Here is an 8,905-nt window from a genome sequence, read left to right as displayed (position 1 = left end):
GCATATGATTAGTGGCTGAATTGGTTTTCAACAAGATTTTTGGTTGGAAAAAAAATTGATCATTTGGTATCAATTCTGTTTGTTATAGCAAATTCTATTGTTGCCATCGTCAACCAATTTGCTAACAGCCAGACCGCCTTCTTTGATAGCTTTGCTTAGTCTATGATAAAGATGGGAAATTTAAGTCCTTTGACAAGAAGCAATGGAGAAATCAGAGCTGACTGTAAGAGGGTCAATGAGGGTCTTCGGAAATTCTATGCTATGAGATGAAAAAACTATGCATTTCTTTCCTCCTTTTCAGCTTTTTTTCCTCAAATTCAACGTGTGCTAGAACTATATAATAAGAAGGGTGGGATTTTTTCTAGCTCTAAACAGACCCCAGAACTGAACTTTGAATCCTCCTCTACGTTGATGTATTAGGAGTATACCAGATTTGTGTTAAACACATAATTTGAATGGAAGAAATTTTTATTTATTACATATTGTTAGTAGGAATGAATAGAGTTCAAAAAAATTATTAGCTCTGCAGTACAAAAACAGAGTTGTTGCAGATCACTTGGATGTAAATTAACTAACATAACAAAATAATTTGGGTTTGGATTGGTCATATCTGACCAAGATAAGGATCTGGCATGGTTTTAATTTGGATAAATCAACTATGAAAACAGCATATGTGAACATTCTCTTCTCTTTATATGCATATTCTTTCAAAGTGATTTTTGATAATGGCTTCCAGGAAATTATTTGTTGCTGCAGTTCTCATATCCAGATATGTTTCTATTGATGGTTGCTATTTTATTTTAGTTTTTAATTATAAATATATTTCTGAATGTGATTCGTGGGCGAGTGGAAATTTGTAAAACCACATATGCCAAATAAATACATGTTTGTGATTTAAATATTACTTTGTCCATGCAAAATTAATTTAACCCATCATTATATAAAAACACCAACTCTATACTGAAACCCATCATTATTTAAATATTACTTTGTCCATGCAAAAAATATTTTATTTTATTTTGGGTCCATGTTTTTTATAGTTGAGAGTTTTTTGCTCTAATCCATTTGCATTCCGAAATGAAATATGCTTAAGAATAAAAAATAACAGTATGTTGAAGATTTTTCCATTTGGATGTTAATTGCTAGGTTAGCTAAATGAAATAATGCAGGCAGTCAATGTTATTTCTTCTATGCTTGAAAACATAAAATTAAATTGTTTATTGGTTTGACATGGTCATTTAAGGTGCTACTGTTGAATAAAGAATTTTTAACATGTTGTTTTATTTTTCCTTTGCCTTTAAATTAAATTATATGTAATTAGCAATTAAATTATCACTTTAAATTTCAGTGCATATAATTTGGGCCTAAAATGGTTTGAAGCTTTGTTCTTAACCATCATTGCTCCTAATATTTTTTTTTTATTAATCATTTGCAGGACAATGGCTCTACCTATAAAAGAGATTAAAAAATACAACTTCTACCCTTCATTACGAGCTAGGGCCTGTCGAGTTTGGATTGCTAAATTTAATGGTCAGCCAAGCAGTTTTAATTGTGTTTTTGTTGACAATCAGGTATAATTTATCATGAAAATATAACCACTAATGAATCTTATTTTCTATATATTTAAATGTTTGAATAATGCATGTCCACTCATTTCTGAATATTTTCTTTACTTTGGCAATTTAACATTTTTTTTACTTAACCAGAGGTACTTATTTGCTCTTAAGATTCCTATGGAAAACCAAGTTTCCTTTCCTTTTTAATTCCTTACTATAGAACTATAGTTAAGTTCACTACTAAACCAGCAATTGCTTATTCAACTTATGGAAAAAACTTTTCAATATTGAAATTGTTAAGAAAAACTAACATGATCAATTTTTGGCATCCATTTATGATTTACAATCAACTTTGTTTTCTACATGCTTAAAAAACCATACAATCCCCAAGCATTGCATTTGCTTTATATAATCCATAGAAAATTTCATACAGGTGAAGCAAATTTCATTTATTCTATTAGTTGACATGATTTAATATAAGAGTTTGAGAAATTTTACGATGCAATAACTGCTAACTGCACCAATTACCATGAAAATCTCAGTTACAAATCCATACTAGAGCCACAGTTTACCAGGTATATTACATCCAATTATAACAAAAATTGAGAAGCAACCAACAAGTATATTTATCTTTTATTCTATACATCTTTCATATGCAGCTTTCATTTATACAATGGTCTACAATAATTAACTATTATATATGTGCATCCTGCTAGAAATAATGTTTCACCTTCACCTCAAGACATGTTTGTTGACTTAGAAAATCTTGCTTCAAATTCATAGACTTTATACGTAACAACCAATTTAAACATTTTAAGAAATATTAAGACATAAAATCTCTTAAATTCATTATTAAAACCAGTATTTTAACTTAATGTTCCAGTAGTACCAATACCTCACTTCCAATGTCATCAAAAATCTTCTTAAAATAATTTACAAAACCTTATTACATATTGCATTCAAAATTCTAAACCTTATTACATATTGCATTAAAAACTCTATTCCATTTGGTTGTTGGCATGGTGAACAATTATTTTTTTCATTCCAACGTTAATTTTTTTTTTATATAGGGTGGAGCTATTCAAGCTGTAGCTAAAACAAGAGATCTCCCAACATTTGCAGCAATAGTTATTGAAGGAAATCACTATGAAATCAAAGGATTCTATACTTATGAAAACAGAGCAGTAAACACAGTTGTTGCCCATGATGCTGTGATTGATCTCAAATCTAACACAAAGATTACAGGCATTGAAGCTATTACACCTTCTGTTCCTAGATACTACTTTAATTTTATTGACTATGCACATATTATGACCAAGTCAAAAAGCTCCAGAATTCTTACAGGTTTACCATTTACTTCATTCATTTAGCCTATTATTAAACATTTCTATTATTGAACTCAGCTTGATAACATTACTTAAAAGCATTCATTCCTGTTTTTTAAGATGTCCTTGGAAGACTTAAAGCATTGCAGCCACTTGAACAAGTTATGGTTCGTGGACAGACGCTCGAAAATAAGATAGAATTCATGCTTGAGAACATTCGGTGAGTTGAAAAATTAAATGCAAATTACCTTACTTTTATCAAGCTTATTGATCAAATTTGTTTTGTATTTTCTTTCAAAGTGGTGAGGAGCTTCGCATAACTCTTTGGGGTGATAGTGCTAGAGATTTTGATGGACTCGCTCTTCATAACCTGCCATCTCCGGTTATCATTGCGTTTGCTGGATTTCGTGTCACGGAATTTAAGGGTAATTTTAACTTCTATTTCTTTTTGTTTCTAAATTTTTTTTTAACATTTTTATTATCATTCTAATCCAACTAATTCTCCTTTCATTTTATTACAAAAAACTCTTTTGTTCACAAGGAAAACCAAATCTTAACAGTACAGCCGCCTCTCTTTGGTACTTCAATCCAGACATACCAGAATGCTTGGCATATAAACATTTGTAAGTTATTCCAACATCAACCATCTCTCTTATGCTTTACCATTATCAATTTTTTTCTAACTAATTATTTTTTCACCATCTTTTTTAATCGATTGTACACGCAGCTTTGCACAACTACCCGTTGAAATACAACAACTCCCTTCATCATCAAATGTTGTTTTATCGATAAAGGAACAAATCAAAGAAAATAGGAGAACAATACATGAGATTCTTTGCATGAATCCTTATGAGCACAAGGTTATTTTTACACCCTTTTATTATTAGCTTTGATAACATACTTTACCTTCTTCATATAATTAGTTTTTAAAATTTCATTTAACCACACTCCTGAAACATGTATTTCCTTTCCATTACCAGCATCTAAGATTCACATGTCAAGCTTCGATTGTTGACTTTGATTTTTCCCAATGGCTGGTGGTATCCAAGCTGTCCAAAATGCAACAAAAAACTTAGCGGGGGCAAAAACAATTACACATGCATGGATCATGATGCTATCACCTCTCTTCCAATTCCATGGTAAGTCATCTAATTTCACAACTAAAGCAATATTAAGTTGTTAAATAAAAAAATAATATTCCTTGGATACATTATCATGCACTTCTTATTAATGAACATGTATTCAATTTTATATTATAGGTTTCGCTTAGAATGCATTGTTACCGATGGAGAAGATGTCACTAATTTTCTTCTATTTGGGAAAACTGCTGAGAACTTTTTTGGATCATCGGCCCACCATTATGTCTATGATAAAAAATTTTATTGATCCCTCAGTTATTCCTCCTGCCATGGCAGCAAAGTTAAACAAAAGCATGATTTTTCAGCTTCGATTTGGTGCTTTCAGATCCATCACCAACAGATGTGAGGTTATCATTACTAATATCTTTGACGACAGCACAAATGAGAGCATCCATCCTCTAGAAACAGCAACTCCAGAAGCTAAATCATCTCCTACATCCAAGACATCTACTCCATTAAGCTATATGAAACAGGTTCTCAAAGCTCCATCAACTCCACAAAATACTGTCACACAACTCAGGATTGCTCCTGATTCCTTGGAGACACCACCTCAGAACATATCACCAAACAAGGAAACAAGCATAAACAGTGAAGCACGACGTGCACTTGATTTTGAAGATGCAACACAGCAGCTCAGGCAAGTTTACATTTCCCCACACTTTCTTTACATTTTTTTTTTCCTTAACACGTGCTAAATTTGATGGTTCTTAACCTGTGATGGTTCTGCCTTGCATCTCTTTAACTCCTTTGGTTACAATAGTCATGAAGATGAGCATGACAAAGCAATTGAAGTCCAAGGAAACCTGGGAAACATAGCTACATCTGAGACATTTGATCACTCACTTCCACCTTTGAAAAAACAACGGGCAACATCCTCATCATCCTTGAAGGTTTGATTTTTAACCTCACATTCTTATAAATCAATTTCCAATTTGTCCAACATGCCTTTTATTTGTTATTTATTTTCTAATTCTATTTGTTTTTTATTATTTTACATTTACCTATTTCTCTTCACTTCACAGCCCATAATTCATGAGTTCTTTTCTTCTTTACATGCTAATTATAACATTGAAAACAATTCTTAAAAGAGAGAAAATCATTCCCCGGAAAATTTATATATCAATATTAATACTTTTCATTAAAACCAAAGAATTAGTAAAGGATATATGTATATTAACAATGAGAAGAAAACATAATTATTATGTGCACACAATAAATACTTAGATAAAGAAGAAATCATTACAATTATATATGTGCATATGTTACTTAAACAATTGCAATAAATATGGTTACTTTCTTGGTGAATGCTGTAAATTAAAGTCATCCCAGAGGTTGGGGAACCATGACACCAATTCCTGATACATGATATGCACAATGAATGGTCCACATTTAGGCAGGACTGCAAGCCTTCTTTTAGGTGTTGTAGGATTTGAAAGCACATTATCCAGGCATACATTGCACTCAATTTCTTCACTATGTTTTAATGCCACAAGAAACTTTTGTTTCGTTTCTTCTCACATGATTTCAAATGCTCCCCTCTTTCATCTTCCCTGAAGGAATAATCACAGCAATGTGATGCTAGAGTTTTTTGAGAAAAGAAGTTTTTCCTTTTTTTTTTCAGTTTAGGATTTTTATTGCTTTGAAAAAGGTTTTATAATGACTACATAAACTGTATATACAATAATGTAAAAAAAAAAAAACATGGTCAATTTTTATATCTTGCTTCATCCACACATTTAACTTCATCTACTACACAAATGTTCACAGAATTTTCAACCTTCAATTGCATCTATAACACAAAACAAAAAAAAACCAAAAACATTTTTGTGAAGGCTATTTAACATGTCCAAAAAATACTAACAACAATGACTTGGATTTGTTGTCTTTACATAATTTATTTTATTGTCTTTACATTGCAGAAACACTAGCAATTCCTCTACAAATGACTTGGATTTAGATTCCTGTAGCAAGAACATGGAGAGGAATCTGGCAGCTTATTTCTACTTTTGATGTTGTTTATAACTTAATCTATATTATCATGACTGCTGCCTCTGTAATTTTGATATAGTTTTGAAACAACAATGTCCTTTAAGTGCTCAGCAATCTGACAACTTATTTGTATTTTGTTGTTGTTTATAACTTTATCTATATTATCAAACCTTTGATACTATACCTAGCTGCAGTTCTTTTTATTATTGCTTAGCAATTATTATTTTTCATGCATGTTATGCTTATTCTGGTAAAAAACTGTATTTTCATTCATAACCTAAAATCGCCCGCAGCAAAGCGCGGGCAATCAAGCTAGTAAAATCTATACCTTCGCTGGTTGACCCAGTTTGGAAGTCTAGCATGCCAAATTTTAATCAAGGCTTGATCTTGTTTCTTTTTTGAACGGCTGTGAAGGCATGAAATATTTGAATTTTTTAAAATTTTCCTGTTCAGTCTACATCTATCAGCCGTGGTGTCTTGGCAGTTGAATTCCAATATCACATCAAATGGCATAGTTTTCCACGTACAGTAGTTTTTTACATTTTAAAAATATTTTAAAATATTATTCAACATAAATAAAATATATGTAAATCACACAACTATTGTGCAAATACATAAATTACATTGTGCTATCCAAAAAAACACTTCACATTTAGAATAAATATTTAAATAATTAAACGAGAAAAAATAACATTTTTTTATTCCCGGAGGAACGCGGAAAAAACACCGGAAACAGCGGCAGTGCGTTGTGTGCAGATACCGGAGCGGGACAGGCTGAAAAAACAATGGAGGAGCATGACATGCACGCGGAAATGAATTATTTTAAAATATTTTAAAATAAAAAATATTTTAAAAAGAAAACCCTATATAAATAGTTAAATGCTATAACTATTTGTAAATATTTTAGATGGCTTTGTGTTGGATTGTTAGTACGTTTTAAAAAAACGATCTCTTAAATTAACGTGTGACGTTAATTTATAATATCTGAGAAGTAATTAATTATTTTTTTTTAAAAAAAAAACTTAAATCATCTCGACCGATAATGTCAGGTCATTTTCACCATTATTAACGTTTTTGTTTTCTTCCTTGTTTTGGTGGTTCATTGAAATTTCTTGGAGTAATTTTCTAGCGTAAAGACCACTTCATTGCTCTATTTTCCAACGTATTAATTTAGAGGGAAAACTACTGAAAGGCGGCCATAAGGTATATTATCCACTTGCATCATTTTGTATTTGCCTCAAATTGATTGATATTTATTTATTTATCATCTTCTAGTTTGTATTAATCTTTCAATTTATTTATCATCTTTTAGTTTGTATTAACCAACAATAATAAAAGAAAATAAAAAAATGAACTGCTTAAAAATTGGGAATAGTAATCCTCTGTCCTCTAGCAGCCTCAGTTTTTTTTAGTTTCAAAGAAAGATATGTAATTAATTACATATATAAGTTGTTGGGTTTTTTTTTTTTTTTGGCTTTGAAGCCCCTCGTAAGTGAGTCATAGGTAATAATAAAAAAAGACACAATAATCTTAAAAAAGGAGTTGTTTTTAATAAAATAGGAAATTTTTTATTTATAAATTAGTATATTTGAGAACAAAGACATAGTTTAAATAACAGTGCTATTTTCAATAGCATAATATAATTAGTTGTGATATGGAAAATAATGTAATCTTAAAAAATATATACAAAAATAAATTAAATTAAAGGTGTTTTATTTGTGACAAATCTTATTATAAATAAATATTTTTAAGCATTGTACCACTAATAAAAGTAGTATAACGTGTTAAATTCTTATTGATTACGATGTACTGATAGCATAACCGTGTTTTTTTCTTACAAAAAAAAAACAAAAAAATATATGACTTTTATGTTTTATTTTTAAAAGAAAATAAAAGATTATGTTGTTTCTATTCTTCACTTCGTCTTAAGAATACCAATGAGTGCCCTTATGCGACTCTCAAATATATAAATTGGTAAGTAAAAAAAATTAAAAATCAAAAACCTTGCCACGAAGGGCATCCAATGAATTATTTTTAAAAATTTATTTTTGATATTAACACATTAAAATAATCTAAAAAACATTAAAAAAATTAATTAAAAAAAAGACTTTAATTTTTTTAAAAATATTTTTAAAACATGAAAATAAATGGACACTAATTATAAAAATAAATAAAAACCAGTTATGATAACTAGAAATTTTAATAGCATTCAGAGTTTTATATAATATAAAAAATAACATTTATTCTATACTTCCTATCAAATATAAGTAGTTTAATGTGTGAATTGACGATAATCCTAAGCTTAATTTTTTCCTAAACTATTCTATTCATGATAAAATGGTCATCATGATTTTAAAATAAAGCATGGTGTGTGAGACCTACTCCTCACTGTAGAAATATAGGCATTAGATCTAAAAGTTAGTTATGGAAAATTGGGAATTGGCTCGTTTCTTGGTCATGTTTTAAAATAGATTTGTGGTCTACCACACACATTCCATGAATCTTGATGAGATTGTATTGGTCTAGTCAAAACTCATGTTAGCATCAAGGAAAATATCCATAACAGCTGGTTTACCAGGAAAGATGAATCCACAAGGCTTTTTCCAAGAAACTGCGGATGCTTCTCCCTTGTGTTCGATAACTTCATTGAAAATCAATAAATAAAAATGCATCATCGTGTTTGTGCTTTGTCGTCCAATAAAATGTAGACATTCACTTGGAGTCAACTGAGAAAATGAGCGACCTTTGGAGTTTTATTTAAATAATATATGTCGTCCAATAACTCTTATAATGTATTTAATAACTCTGATCTTATTTAAAAACTTAAAATATTAAATGAGATTATATGAATAGCTTTATATTAAATCTATAACATCATATATTATTTAAGAGATTG

At 29.9% G+C, this 8,905-nt stretch overlaps 1 pseudogene; it reads left to right on the top strand.

The window, feature by feature from the left end:
• Positions 1-1,431: 1,431 nt before the first annotated feature.
• On the top strand, positions 1,432-6,236 carry LOC118034286 (uncharacterized; annotated as a pseudogene).
• The last annotated feature ends 2,669 nt before the right edge of the window (positions 6,237-8,905 follow it).

The sequence above is a fragment of the Populus alba genome, chromosome 18, assembly GCF_005239225.2.
Source record: "Populus alba chromosome 18, ASM523922v2, whole genome shotgun sequence".
Taxonomy (NCBI): Eukaryota; Viridiplantae; Streptophyta; class Magnoliopsida; order Malpighiales; family Salicaceae; genus Populus; species Populus alba.
Note: the sequence above shows the minus strand (reverse complement) of the source record. Positions and strands in the feature narration are given on the sequence as shown.